Source organism: Trachypithecus francoisi, unplaced genomic scaffold (assembly GCF_009764315.1).
Source record: "Trachypithecus francoisi isolate TF-2019V2 unplaced genomic scaffold, Tfra_2.0 Lachesis_group5, whole genome shotgun sequence".
NCBI classification, from domain to species: domain Eukaryota; kingdom Metazoa; phylum Chordata; class Mammalia; order Primates; family Cercopithecidae; genus Trachypithecus; species Trachypithecus francoisi.
The window spans coordinates 79482306-79497843 of NW_022681470.1; positions in this window are offsets into that span (position 1 = coordinate 79482306).

Consider the following 15538-nt stretch of genomic DNA (forward strand, 5'->3'; position numbering starts at 1 on the left):
TGTATCAGTCACAAAGATCTACAGGTTTCTGAAACACTCTTCCTCATTTCTTGATAGTTTTATTACCTGGATCACTGTCTTTAACAGTGATCAATGTCTTTCAACACTGCTCCTGTCATCATCCTTTGTTATTTTAACAAAAATAAATATAAACAATCCATCCAAAACCCTGGCCTCTCAATTCTTTGGTTTTGTCTTGAATTATCTTTTTTTTTTTCTTTTTTTTGAGATGGAGTCTCTTTTGCCCAGGTGGGAGTGCAGTGGCGCAATCTTGGCTCACTGCAACCTCTGCCTCCTGGGTTCAAGCAATTCTCCAGCCTCAGTCTCCTGAGCAGCTGGGATTACAGGCATGTGGCTAATTTTTTTTCTCATGCTTGGCTAATTTTTTTTTTTTTTTTTTTTTTTTTTTTGTATTTTTTGTATTTTTGTAGAGACAGGGTTTCACCACGTTGGCAAGGCTGATCTTGAACTCCTGACCTCAGGTGATCTGCCCACCTCGGCCTCCCAAAGTGTCGGGATTACAGGTGTGAGCCACCACGCCCAGCCAATTATTTTATTTTCTACCTCACCTCATTTACCAGTTTTCTTGGGTATACCATAAACCTTGTCATTAGCAGCAACTATAGTCCTACCATGATCTTTTTTTTTTTTTTTTTTTTTTGAGACGGAGTCTCGCTCTGTCGCCCAGGCTGGAGTGCAGTGGCCGGATCTCAGCTCACTGCAAGCTCCGCCTCCCGGGTTTCCGCCATTCTCCTGCCTCAGCCTCCCGAGTAGCTGGGACTACAGGCGCCCGCCACCTCGCCCGGCTAGTTTTTTGTATTTTTTAGTAGAGACGGGGTTTCACCATGTTAGCCAGGATGGTCTCGATCTTAATTTCACATGCCCCATACTCACTATACCTGCTCCCTCTCATGAATTCCATGCTCCAACAGTGCTGTGACTCACTGAGAGTTCTAATCCACTACACCTGTTAACATTTTTCTTACTCCCACCACCACCCCACATCTATCTCATGTGTTTGCTTCCCTCCTTAACTTGTAATTATAATCATTCTGTTGAATTTCTATGGTTCGAATGTGTCCCCTAAAGTTCCTGTGCTGAAAATTTAATTACTAATGCAACAGTGTTGAGAAGTAGGGCCTTCAAAAGGTGATAGATTAATATCCTTATTGTCATTACTAAGGAAGTGGATTTATTATCACGAGAGTGAATATATTTCAAAAGCTAGCTTGACCCCCTAGAGCTCTCTCCCTCTCTCACAAGCACACTCTTGTCCTTCAGTCTTCCTCCATGAGATGCTGCAGCAAGAAGGTCCTCACCAGATGCTGCCACCATGCTCTTGGACTTCCCAACCTCTAGAACTATGAGCCAAAAAAACTTCTGTTGTTTATAAATTACCTAGTCTGTGGTATTCTACTATGGCAACACAAAATAAAGTCATGCATACACTCTCAAATCTCTGGCCTCTCTCTAAACTGGCAAAATCTCAAATTTGGTTAAATTAAACTCTTTATTTTGTGTTCCTTCAGTCAGAACACAGCTAGAGAAAAATACATAGGCATACTGAATGGTCTTGCTTTAACATCAGTTGGGCTCATATGTAATCCTAGTCCATTTGTTTTTCTACTCTCCTAAATTACTCTTCCTTACCTTCTACTCTCCTGTAACTCCTGCCTTCCCTCTGCTCTTCATAGACAGATGATAATCTTGCTTCTTATTTCACTGTGACAACTGAAGCAATCAGAATATCATTTCAGGAAGTGTCCCCTATACTATCTACTCACCTACCTACATCCTATGCCCTTAAACTGCCCCTTTCCCTTTGTTGCTACGGATTAACTTTCCTAAGCTTTTTTGACGCAGGCCAGTTTCTTCATTTGTGCCCTTTGGACCCAGTCCTTCTCACCTATCCAAGGGCATAGGTCCAGCAATTTTCCTCTCTTGCTTCTGCATCAACAGTTATTCCTTATGTGCTCAGTAATTCCCAACAACACCAAACACACTTCCCATCTTAAAAAAAAAAAAAAGGAAAACAAAAAAAAAACTTCTTGACAACCACAAGCCCTTCCAATTAACCATGCAAGTTTCTGCTTTGCATTTATAGCAAAACTCTTAAAACCATTGTCTATAGTCATCTCCAGTTTGCTCCAAAGTTTTGCTTGTCTTATTAGAGCTATATTTTACATAAGGAAGACTGAATATGTTGTGTAAGTACAGTTTAAAAAATAAATAGGAAGTAAACACTACTCAACATCTCCATTTGGGAGTTTAACATGCATCTTGGACCTATTATGCCCAAAGCAGAACTGTTTAGTTTTGGCCCCTAAATCTGGTCTTCCTACAGTTTTCCTCTTATCTCAGGCATGGAAATTCCAACCTTCAAGTTGTTCAGGTTAAACATCTTGGATTCATAATTGATTCCTGTTTCTCTCATCTTTTTTTTTTTTTTTAAGATGGAGGCCTACTCTGTCGCCCAGGCTGGAGTACAGTGGCATGATCTCGGCTCACTGCAAGCTCCACCTCCCAGGTTCACGCCATTCTCCTGCCTCAGCCTCCCAAGTAGCTGGGACTATAGGTGACTGCCACCATGCCCGGCTAATTTTTTTTTTTTTTTTGTATTTTTAGTAGAGACGGGGTTTCACCGTGTTAACCAGGATGGTCTCAATCTCCTGACCTCGTGATCCGCCTGCCTTGGCCTCCCAAATTGCTGGGATTACAGGCATGAGCCACCACACCCGGCCTCTCTCATCTTTAACACCCAATCCATTAACATAATATACTGGTTCTAACATCAAAATATATCCAAAACCTAACCACTGCTCACCACCCCAACCTCTGCCATCCTGCTCCAAACCTCCGCACAACAACAAAGTTGTTTTTGGAAAATGCAAACAGATATTACTCCTCTCAAAAACACCCAGTGGCTTCCCATCTCAGTTTAAAATCCTGACTCCCTATAATGGTCTTCAAGCCCCTCATTACATCCCAAATCTCAGCATGTGCCACCCTCGCCCTTCTGCCTCTTCCCTCCATTCTACCACTGGCTTCCTTGCTGCCCTCATATTCACCAAGCAAACTCCTGTCTCAGAGCTATTGCATTTGCTTTTCCTTCTGCCTGGACACTCTTCCCTCAACCGCCCACAAGGCTCAGACTCTTCTTTCCAGCAGATCTCTGTTCAAATGACTTGTTCAAATGCCCTTTCCTGGTCAGTCTTAAAATAGCACTGCCTGACTATCCCGTTATCTTGCTTTATTCTTTTTTATCACATTCATCACCACCTGGTTATGAAATTACAGAGATGATAGATGATTGATAGAGAGAGAGAGAGATAATATATTTTATTTGTCTATTTGCTTTTAGGCTCTTTGTCTGTTGCTGCTTTATCCCCAGCAACTAGAACTTTGCATGGAATATATGTGCTCAGTAAATATTTGTTTGATGAATGATGTGCTAGAAACTCTCCTTCTGAATGTGCTCTTAATCAGTAACCTATACTGTCTGCCAGAAATTTTATTTCTCCAAATCTGTATAATACGCCTAACCATACCTATCTCATAACCTAAACTATGCTAAATAGCACAACATCTAACATGTAGTAGAGTTTTAAATATGTTAATTTTCTCCCCTTCTTAGTTCCTTTCCCTTTTTATTTTATTTTGTTTGTATGAGACAGGGTGTTGCTCTGTCACCCAGGCTGGAGTGCAGTGCTGCAATCACGACTCACTGCAGCCTTGAATGCCTGGGCTCAAGCCATCCTCCCCACCTCAGGCTCCTGAGTAGCTAGGGCTACAGGTGCTTGTCACCACACCCGGCTAATTTTACTTTTTGTACAGAGGGGGTCTCGCCATTTTGTTCTTGCTGGTCTCAAACTCCGGGCCTCAAGCAATCCTCCTGCCTCGGCCTTCCAAAATGCTGGGATAACAGGTGTGAGCCACCTTGTCCAGCCCTTCCTTTCCCTTTTCTAATGGTGAGACTGAGTGTACATCCCAATTTTCCTGGAACAGCCCTAGTTTATACCTGTCATCCTAGAGTAATTATTAGTAGTGCCCCTTTTTCTATCAAGCATTCTGTTCAGTGACAAATGATACAGATATCCTAATATTGGTGCAATTGCAAACTGAGGTGTCCACTTAAACTCATTTAGAGTTAAAGGCCATGTATGGGGAAGTAATGTGTATTTTCACCAGACATCATTCTTAGATAGAGTGACATATAATATGCGTTCTCCCTGCCTGCCTCACAGAGCATTTGTGAATAAAAGATGTAGAGATTTTAAATTGCCAATTTCTTTTGTTTTGTTTTTGCTTTTAAAGTTACTTATTTTATGTCTATAAATTTATGGGACACAAGGATAATTTTGTTACAACTCAGGACTTTTAGGGAGATTTCAAATTTCTAGACACATGGAAAAGGATATTAATATTTTACAGACTAGTATGATGTGGTGGCCTTTAAGTCAAAAGACAGAGGTTGAAGTCTCAGTTGTGAACTTTTCTACACTGCTGTCTAGAAAACTCATGTGACCTTCTTCGTCTGTCAGCTGGGTCCATATCATTTCTTCTACTGCTCACTCCGGGTCATGGGACACATCACATTGGGTAATGTGAATGCATTGGAAACTCACTGTAGCTTTTTAGTTCTGCAAGGAAACTTTGTTTGATGCTACCAACAAAGAAGTCTTCCAAGACATTTTGGGAGTGTCATCCCATTCACCCCCGAACTCTGAAAGGACCCAGGTGGTGGGAGAGATAGAGAGAAGACTTGGCTTTCACATCTGGCTGAGTAAACACACAGCAGATGGAGCCCAGGGAAAGCAATGCACAGAAGGCATTTCCTTTTCGAAAATCTGTATTCTCCAAAGTTGTCAGGCCAACTTTCAGGAAGGTACAGGAAAAAATGACAGGGGAAAAGTGTAAACAATGTAAAACCAAGAATTCCTTGAAGAAGCGTTAGCAGAAGCAGTAGCACTATACAACACTGTTCAGTCCTCCTAGAAAGTTCTGTTTCTGCAAACCTCTGAATTTACGGAAAGGGGAGTTGAAAGCTGTGGTGGAGAGAGGAGGAGACAGGTGTTCTGGGGAGATGTGTGTGGATATAATAACTCCACTGTCTATCCCTCTGCTGGTGACATACAGCAGCAGTGGGGCAGCTCAGAATTGGCTGTTCCCAGAAGGAACCTCCTTCATCAATGACAGTAGAGAAGGGGGCACCACGATGGGGTAACTTTCATTGTAGGAAATGGGGATGTCTGCCTGGTTGCTCTGGGGGTTGTGGGAGGAATATTCTTGTGGGCTGTCAGCTCCTGCCCCAATTGCAGTCTTCCATTACTCCTGCACCTCATGCCCCCGCCCCACCACACACACTAACATACAGAGAAAATCCAGGATATCCAGGGCTAAGGATCACCCTCTTCAAAAGTTTTCTGATTCTGAAAAAACTCTTTGGCTGAATACAGGAAAGTTTCCCTTTTCTAATGGTGAGAATAACTCTATGTCCCAGTTTTCCTGGAATGGCCCTAGTTTACATTTGTTGTCCTACTATAATTATTAGTAGTACCCCTTTTACTATCAAAATGACCTGTTTAGTGAGAAATGATATGTTTATCCTAATATTAATGCAATTGCAACCTGAGGTGTCCTTATTTAAGCTTATGCAGTGCTTTCAAAGATAAAAACATATGTCCCTGGAGGGACTCGGCTTCCTCTCACTGGAAGTGTGTAAGCTGAAGATGGTCAGCCTCTTGATGTCTCTTTATGAGGAAATCTAAGGCACAGGAAGAATACTAGGATTGGGTGATATCAAAGACCTCTCTCCTCTCCCTTGGAGTAAATGAGCTTGCTGAGAGCCTCCATGAACATGACGTGTATTGGATACTGTGACCTCCCAAAGAAGAGGCTAGGATCTCTGACCTCAAGGTCAGAATCTAATAGAAAAACCCAGGACAACAACATATTTAGTAGGTCTGGAACATCAGGTGTGAAGCAACAGTGACAGAAATATTAGCCCAAAATTACAGAAATAAAGAAATAAAGGCTCAGAAGGGGCAAGTAATTTGCCTAAGGCCATGAATAAAGGCAGAGGGAGGGCATCTTCTAAGAATATCTGGTAAATAAAAGGAAATTTAGTTGGACAAGATGGTATGAGACCCATCGTCCCTTCCTAGCAGCCCCTCCTTCGTTAAGTGGTGGGTTGTGAGGGTGGGGGTGACTTATGGCAAAATTCAAGTCCCTCCTGGGACTGGATACTTCAGGCACTGTCTTCCTCTAAACCCCACCACTGCTGCCCCAGTGCAAGTAGGATTCCACCTTAGTTTCCCTCCTTCACCAGATCCCTGTCCCGTACATTAGCCTGTTTCATGGGGGCTCTCACAGCTTTCAACAAATGCCCCCAAAGGACTAGACTCTACCCTTCTATCTGTATGACATACCTCTGACTAGAATCATGCTCAGCTGTGGACTGATTAGTAGGAATTCCAAGAACTTCCCGTAACCCTACAGGGTTAGTACCTCCCTCCACCTCTCAAGGGTGTTCTTTCTCTTATGACATTGAAATCAGCCTCTTTACAATCCCGCCCACATGTATTGGTTCTCTCTCTGCTGTAAGTTTTCTAAATCCTCTTCCATGTGCCAACATTTAAGGAAAGCTCATGTGTCCCTTAATCTTTCTCTTACCAGCCACTGTAACCATCTCCAGTTTTTTTCACCTTTGTCATGTGATATTCTACCAAGACCCTCTCCCCCAGACACACTTGAGCTTAACAGCATTCCTCTTCAACTAGTGGCCTTGGAGAAAGGAGAAGTCCCCAAGTCTGTTGTGCCTGGTAAATGGTCAAGGAGATCCACCTTTTCCCTCAGCTTATACGTTCTGTGTCTAAAAGTACAGTTCAGATAGGTTTGCTTTGTAAAACAAAAAGAAAAGAAAAGAAAAGAAAAGCTTCGCCAAGATATATTCTCATACCATATAATTCATCCATTTAGAAGTACCAAATTGTAAAAGTATACCCATTTAATTTGTACTAAACTCACGTTGTTTGGTATATTACTTTTTTTCCTGTTGTGGTAAAATATACATAACACACAATTTGCCATTTTAACCATTTTTAAGAATACTATTCAGTGGCATTAATTATATTCGCAATGTCATGTAAGCTTTGTCAACATCTATCCCCCAAACTTTTTTGTTACCCCAAAGATAAATTCTATAACTATTAAGTAATAACTTCCCATTCCTCCCTCCTTCTGCCCCCTGGTAAATTCTACTCTACTTTCTGTTTCTATAAATTTGACTCTTCTAGGTGTCTCATATAAGTGGATCATATAATATTTATCTTTTTGTGTCTAGATTATTTCATTTGGTTAATGTTTTTAAACTTCATCCATGTTATGGCATTCATCAGAACTTCATTTTTACTTCTGAATATTGTTACATTGTATGTATAAACCACATTTTGTTTGTTCATTTATCTTTGGATGGACACTTTGGCCGTTCCCACCTTTTGGCTATTATAAATAATGCTGCAGTGAACACTGGTGCACAAGTAACTGTTTGAGTCTCTGATTTCATTTCTTTGGGCATATATGTAGGAGTGGAATTACTAGGTCATACGGTAATTCTATGTTTAACTTCTTGAGGAACCGCCAAACTATTTCCATAAGGCTGATTATTTTACATTCCCATCAACAATGTCTGAGGGTTCCAGTTTTTCCATATCTCACCAACACTTGTTATTTAGCATTTTTTCAACTACAGCCATCCTTGTGAGTATAAACTGATTTCTTATTTTCTCTTTTAAACCTTGTAAAATCAATAGCTAAAACTAATAAACTTTTATAATAAAACAAAGGAAAAAGATCTTTGACATTGGTTAACTAGGACAAATACATAAACTATGAAAAAAATGATAAAATGAACTCCATCAAGCTTAAAATCTTTTGCTCTTCAAATCATAGTTTAAAAAATGAAAAGGCAATCTATAGACCAGGAGAAAACTTTTACAGGACATAATTTTAAATACTTGTATTCAGAATACATAAAGAACTTTTACAACTCTGTAACAGGAAAACAACCCATTAAAATGTACATATGATTTACACACTTTACAAAAGATACATGAATAGCCAATAAGCGCACAAAAAAAGCTCAAGATCACTAATCAGAAAGACAAAAATTAATACCTCTAAATTACCATTTCACAACGCGCTAGAGTGGCTAAAGCTAAAAACACTAATAATACCAAATATTGGCAAGGATACGAACAATTGAAGTTTTCATACATTGCTGGTGGAAATGCAAAATGCTACTGCCACATGGAAAACAAAATGTCAGTATCTTAATACACTTAACACCCACTTACCATATGACCCAGGAATTCACAGAAGAAAAATAAAAATGTGTTTAAAGATGTATGTGCTAATGTTCATAGCAGTATAGTTTGCGGTTGCCCTAAATTGGAACCAACCTAAATGTTTCTCCACTGGAGAATAGACTATTTGAAATTGTGGTATATTTATACTATAGAATACTATTCAACAATAAAAAGGAACAAAATATTAATACACACAACAACACAGAAGAATCTAAAACATGCTAAGTGATGTAAAGCAAACACAATAAACTATGTAAGCTATGATTCCTTTTATATGAATTTCTAGAAAAGGCAAAACTCAAGTAACAGAAAGCAAGTCAGTGGTTTCTTGGTGCCAGGCATGGGGAGAGGGATTAATTCCCAAGAGACTCAAAAGAACTTCTCAGAGTAAGAGAGATAGTCTGTATCTTGACTTTGGTGCTGGTTACAAAAAGGCACACAATTCCAAAATTTATCAAATATACACTTAACATAGGTGAATTTTACTGTGGGCAAGTAATACTGCTATGGACTGAATGTTTGCGACTCTCAAAATTCATATGTCGAAATCTTAACCCCTCAAGGTAAGGGTATTAGGAGCTGAGGACTTTGGGGGATGATTAGATCATGGGACCCTACCCTCAAGGCCTCAGGCTTGTGATTAGTGCCCTTATAAAAGAGACCACAGAGGGCGTGGGGGCAGGTGGCTATAGTCCCAGCTACTGGGGAGGCTGAGGCAGGAGAATGGCATGAACCTGGGAGGCAGAGCTTGCAGTGAGCCAAAATCACGCCACTGCACTCCAGCCTAGGGGACAGAGCGAGACTCTGTTAAAAAAAAAAAAAAAAAAAAAAAACACACACACAGAAAGCTAGCTGCCGTATGTGGTTACAGTGAGAAGAGGTCCATCTACAAAGGAAACAGGCCCCTGTTGGACACCAAATCTGCCAGCACCTTGATCTTGAACTTCCCAGACTCAAAGCTGTAGGAAATAAATTTCATTTGCTTTATAAGCTATCTAATCTATGATACTTTATTCCTATATGTTATGCTTAATGTACCTGCCTTAGTCTTAAAATATCTGCCTTAGTCTGTTTAGACTAAGACAGACACATGAAGCATAATATATAGTAACATTAAACAATAGAGTAAACATAGTAACATAAAAAGCATAATAACAACAATAACAACAACAAAAAAAAGTTGGCCAAATCGATGCCAGAGAGTTGCCTTGATATTGAAGAAACTGGAGAGGAAAGGCCAGGCTGGCCAGGGCAATCTCTATCCAGGAGTCAAATACCTAAGCCTAGGCCACCTGTCCTCCTACTTCCACCCTAGTTTTGGAAGTTAGTTTCAACCTCATCAACAACAACAGTAATAGATTCTAAATCCTAAAGTATGCCAAAACAATAAATCTTTTGTGTTTTCATCTAGGTTAGTTTTTGTTTTGTGATTTTTTAAAAAATTCTGGCTATTCATCCTTTCTAAATGACCTGATTACAAGTCTGTAGGTGGGATGGCTTTCATTCATAATATTTAATGTGCTGTTAAGCTATATGTTTGAAGGAGTTATCAATGGAAATACTAGTTATGTATCAACCAAAGACACTACAAAAACGAATAAAGCACCTGCAGATATTTGTTAGTGCTGAGTAAACATTTGGTGGGATGGATATTTTCAGATCTGGACCCTAGGCCCAGTTTCACCACAGGCAGTAGTAAGCAGAGAAAAAGAGAGTCTCGCACTCAAGTTGAGCCCTGCAGTCAATAATTCCAAAGTACATGAAGAAAATGAACATTAAGAAAAATAATCAATTCACTCACCAATTGGAAAACAAAATCATGCCCAATTAAATAAAAAATAAAGCAATGTCAAAATAATTTTAAAATAAACATTTGAAGAGGAAGACAAGAATCAAGAACAAATAGGTACAAAATAGAACCAATTTTTAAATCCCGAAATTGGAAAAATATAGTAATTAGAATTAAAGTTCAAGAGATGGCATAAACTCTAGGCTGGATACAGTCAGAAAGAGATGTAGTGAATTTGAAGATACAACTAAAGAATTTGTCCTGTATATCAAACACAGAGATAAAAGTATAAAAATGTGAAGGAAAGGGGGAACTTAATAAGCCTTGATACTAGAATGAGAGTCTTCAAAATACACCTGATGTGAATTCCAGATGGAGAGAAAATACGAGGAGTGGTGAGAAGCAATACTCAAAAAGACACAGGCTAAGAATTTTCTGTAACTGAAGAAAGGCAGGGGCTGGCTGATGGAAAGAATATAGTAAGCCTTTCAAAGTGCTGAGAAGAAATAACTGTGAACCCTGAATACAACAGCCGACTTCAAGTATTTAAGATTTAAAGGATGAAAATTAAAGGCCTTGGCTTAACATTTACAAAAATATTATCTCCGATATAATTTATTATATACTCACTTGCTAAGTAATAAAAGCATAAAAATTGTGAACTGAATATACCACAAATTCATTACAGTAGTTGATCTGAAAGGGAGAGAAATTGGACTAAGGAGAACATAGGCAACTTCAGTATTATAGATAATACTTTATTTTCCGGAAATTAAAGCTTATACTGTATGACCAAATGTTACCAGGGTATATGGATTTTTACATTACTTTGAATTTTTAATTCTTTTTTTTAATAGAAAAATATTTTAAAGGAAAACACTACAGATCTGGAATAGTTTTGAGGAAAGCAGGAGAATTCATAATGAGTTCTTCCAGGACAAGGGCCTTGTCTTACCTTTGATTCCTCTGCATTTGGCAAAGTGTTTATCACACAGGAGATGCTCAAAGATTGTTTAGTAAGTGAATAAAAACCTACCTAAACACCTAATTACATGGGAAAGCCAATTAAAACTAATGACAAGCTTGTTCTTGAACCTATTTCTAATTCAATCATTTATTCATTCTCTCAACATGCCTCCCCAATAAATAGACTAGGTGCTGAGGTCACATAAATGCCTAAGACATGGCCTCTGCTCTTACTGAACCCATGTATAGGTAAGTCCTATTGAGTAACCTAATAGGACATACAAGGAGAGAGTGACCATAATAATTGGGCACTAAAGAGTCCAGCTCACCAGCTACATACTTTAGTTTCCTTCTAGGATGGTCTTTCAAGCATTTTCCTTTTTTCTCTCAAAATTAGAATCCCATAGGATGCCAATGACTAGTAAAACTGCAAGAAATGCAAGCAGGAAAGGACATGGCAAGAGGAGATATCCAAACCAATCAAGTTTCTCCCTTCTGAAAGTCCCACTGCTTCCCCAAAATACTGAAAGGAAACTAAAGGCAAAGAAAAAATATATTCAATTTCTTGGTCTAAAAAGTGTCATTCTGGCATCCACTGCCTTCTGGAGATAAGCTCTGCACTGGCGAGGGACAGGATTGTGCCAGGAAATTGAGGACGTGCGGGTATTTTCCCAAGCTGTATTAACACTTCTTCTCATGCTTTGCAGAAATTAGAACTTTTATCACTGGCTCACACACATTAAAGAAATTGTATTAAGCTGTAATTTTTTAGGGCAGAATGGACCAAAATTGTTCCCTTTCTAAGGATGCTGTGAGATGACGTGGCTGAATATTGACAAGGAATCCAAACCCTACTAAGTCAAAGCTCTCCCACTTTAAAGTGGATGCACTTTTCTCATGATGGCAAGACTCTTGAAGGAATGGAATGGAAGAAAAGGGTCACAATTTCCTTTTGATGACAGGCCTCTGGACAGAAGAGAAGCAGGTGTCACCAAGATTATGCCACCTGAAAAAGGTACTCCAGGAAGTTAGGACAAGAGCATGCAGCTATGAGAGGTAAGAACCGGGTTAAGAGCTGTGCACAGTGGCATGTACCTGTAGTCCCACCTACTCAGGAGGCTGATGTGAGAGGATCCCTTGAACCCAGAAGTTTGAGTCCAGCATGGGCAACATAGCGAGACTATATCTCTTAAAAAAAAAAAAGAGAGAGAGAGAGAATGGGTTCAAATATCTGAGCCGGCAAGCTATGGGGGAGGGTGGGAGCCAGAGAGAATAACAGACAAAATGTACAAAAGGCCAGACAGATGGGAGTAGGGGCAGGCACAGACCAAGAGGCTATGATGTGAGAACACCATGATTTTGATGTGGCCATTTAATGATGGCTTGCCACTGACCACATTTCTTTCCAGTGCTTTAAATCCATGATCTCATTTATTCCTCATCATTAAAGGAAGCAGCTATTAAAATTCTATATTCTACAGGTAAGGAACATCCACATCACAGAAGTCAAATAGCTAGTGTGGAAGTCAGTCCCTCTAACTCTATAGCCCATGCCATGATGTCCCAGGCCTCCATGCTGTCCCACCCCACCCCCACCTGACAGGGAGCATCCACACTCTTGCCCAAGCAGAGGACGGTCCAGGGGCAATCAGTCTGAATCTTTGGGTTGAACCTGACAACACAGCAAAGCCTTTCAGGGCAAGGACAATGTCTTGGTGTTTTCTATTTCCCCAGCACCCAGTCTGGTGGAAGGTCAGTATCCAGCTCTCATTGTAGGTGCAACCACAGCACCGTTGCTGGCAGGAGGACAGGTAAGAAGGTCTAGGCCATGGGGCTGCTGTTGGTCCAGGCTGTGGTGGAGAGCCGCCACTGCCAGTTACCCAGTCTACCTGATGGATGGCTGCCTGACTGAACTCGTACAAATCAGAGATGTTATTTCGTGCTAAAACAAATTAAGCAGGCTTTAACTATCCGTGAAGAACAATTAGGCATTCCCAGAAGAGCACCAAGGTTTGGAATCCAACTAGAAATTGGGGCTGCCATCTGTCTTTATGATTAGCCCTTTTCCAAGCAACAGAGAAAAGAATTACAGCACATTTGGTGGCTTAAAACAACAGAAACGTATTCTCTCAGGGTTCTAGAGACCAGGAGTCTGAAATCAAAGACATGCTTCTATCAGTTTATTTCTAGAAATATACTTTTTATCAGTTTCCCTCATGGTTTTACACAGTAGCTCATGTCTCCCACAAAACCCTTAAGAAAAGGACTGGATTGCCTTTGACTATAGGGGTATAGTTCTTTCATCCCTGGAGGACCAGGGACTCCAATAGTTCACTGGGAATAGGCATTGCAGGGGTTGGCTCAATCCACAAGGAGGAGCTCCAACTAAATGTGGGACAGTGCAGGAGAGATACAAAGGGCAAGGTATGCCTCTGACCTCTAAAGTTCAGTCTATCTAGAGTGAGAAGGACATTAACAACCCAAGGGACCATATCAATGCCAACCAAGTTTGTATAGTTATGAGCTAGTCCAGAGCAGTAAGAGATCACTGGATCCGAGGGAAGTCAAGATCATCTCCCAAGAGAAAATGAGATTTGCAATGGGCTGTTTAGGATAAATAGAACTTTGGTAAGTAGACAGGAGGGAATGGGTGGTCTAGATACGAGAAGCAATGGAGCCAAGGCACCCACAGAGGGTTGCTGCAGGAGAAGAGTCTGGAAAGTTGGAAGAGTGGCTGCAGCCCAAACCTGGCCACCTTGAATGTCAGTCTGAGAAATTAGGAGAGAGGTGTATGCTAGCTATGGCCAAACTAGGCCCCAAGCAAGACCAAACACTGTCACCATCTGCATTTCTGCAGATGTTTCTGTTCTTCCATTGACAATCTGGCAATATTTCCAGGAAAAGGTAGGTGGCTTCAGAGAACTATTGGAGTCCCTGGTCCTCCAAGGATGAAAGAACCATACCGCTATAGTCAAAGGCAATCCAGTCCCTTTCTTAAGGGTTTTATGGGAGACATGAGCCACTGTGTAAAACCACGAGGGAAATTGATAAAAGGTATATTTCTAGAAATAAACTGGTAGAAGCACGTCTCTGGACAAAACGAAACAAGAAAGAAAATCCTAAGAAAGAAACTGGAAGAAAGAACTCTATCTGTAAGAAGGAAAACACTACAAATTCAAATTGCATATAAGAAGATACTGACTGCTCGAAGACAAAAGGAAAAAATGTAGGACCACAATTGTGTAAAGGTTGAAACAGGCCAGGGTAAAGATACCACTATTGCCATGAGATTAACATTAGAAGGTAGAGGAAAATGTATTAGTTTCCTGTGACTGCCATAACACATTACTGCAAATTTGGTGGCTTAAAACAACAGAAATGTATTCTCTCGGGGTTCTAGAGACCAGGAGTCTGAAATCAAGGTGTCAGCAGGGCCATGCTCCCTCGGAAGCCTCGAGGGGAGACACCTTCCTTGGCTCTTACAGCTTCTGGTAGCTCCACGTGTTCCTTGGTCGGTGACTGCATCACTGTAATCTTTGCCTCACTCTTCACCTGGCCTCCTCCACTGTGTCTGTGCCTTCTCCTCTCTGTATCTTATAAGCACATTTGCCATGGGATTTAGGGCCCACTTGCATAATTCAGGACGAGCTCATCTCAAGATCCTTAACTGAATTACATCTGTAAGGAGCCCTTTTCCAAATGAAATCTACTCACAGGTTCCAGGGATTAGGACCTAGAGATATCTCTTTGGGAATTACCATTCAACCTACTACAGGAACAATTCACTCCCTCTATTTTGTTATCTTGGTTTAAGTTATATTGGACTTTGCACTGTTTCCATCAATGAATGAGAAAGATGAATAGCAAATATTTTATTGCTGGCAAGCTCCCTATAGCCAAGGCCTCCCAGGGGCCCTGATAATATGTTGAAGATGGTTGGCCCTCTGGCTCAGAGAAATTTGTGGTACCTTGTTAAGTTCATAATGTCCACTGGCATCATGGGAAGAAGTCGTTAAACCTTAACCTCAGCTCAAAGGTTTACAACTTTGAGCTTCTTGCTCCAATGCTCTTCTGAGCCACATACCTCTTCTACTATACCAACCCATGCCCCATAATAAATCATTACAGCCATTATCTAAAAGGGCAGAATGTGGATACATTTATATTCCCTGCAATGGATTTCATTTAAAGCTGATATCCTCAAAAGGCCATTTTTAAACTCTCATCATCTACAGTGATCTTCAAATACCAGTCTACAGAGCAGTGCTGATGTGCCTTCCTAAGAATCACCTGAAGAGCTTGCTAAAAATATGGATTTCCAAGTCCACTGGAGATTTTTAGTTAGAGATGGAGTGAAGCCCATGGCTTTTTATTCAATGAACTTCTCAGCTAACTCTGATGGTTACAATGAGGTCGA